Raw genomic sequence first — 654 nt, 5'->3', positions numbered from 1 at the left:
AAAAGACTGATGCTGGGAGGGATTGGGGGCAGAAGGAGAAGGGGACGACAGAGGATGAGATGGCTGGATGGCATCACTGACTCGATGGACGTGAGTCTGAGTGAACTCCAGGAGTTGGTGATGGACAGGGAGGCCTGGTGTGCTGCGATTCATGTGGTCGCAAAGAGTCGGACACAACTGAGCGACTGAACTGAATAGTATTCTTAGGTAATATACAGAAATTAGCATGTCTGACAGGCAGAGCCCTTCCTCAAATATAATATTCATGGATTCTTTCCTTGCTGAATGAAGGTGCCATTTTTCCTGTTCTGACAGTTACTACTGTGTGACCTTTGGAAAGCTGCTTGACTTCGCTGTTTCTTGGTTTCCTCATTTATACACTAAGAATGATAGGCTCGATTCCTTTCTGTTCTTGGGCTCGATTGTTATATCCGAAGAGCCCTTGAGCCATGATGTGATTGCAAAGAGCTGAAAAGAGCCCTTTGTTTTCTTAAAGTCCATTGGGCAAACTTTTTACGTTGCAATACGATGTAAGAAAAAGAGTAAAATGTGGTGATCCCTGGAAAAGATGCGTTATGACTCAAGTAAACTGTGACTGTGACTCAAGTGAAAAATGAAAATGATAGACAGCGAAGGGAGTGGGAAGTGTGCAGA

Source organism: Bison bison, unplaced genomic scaffold (genome assembly GCF_000754665.1).
Source record: "Bison bison bison isolate TAMUID 2011002044 unplaced genomic scaffold, Bison_UMD1.0 scf7180017864322, whole genome shotgun sequence".
Lineage (NCBI taxonomy): Eukaryota > Metazoa > Chordata > Mammalia > Artiodactyla > Bovidae > Bison > Bison bison.
Note: the sequence above shows the minus strand (reverse complement) of the source record.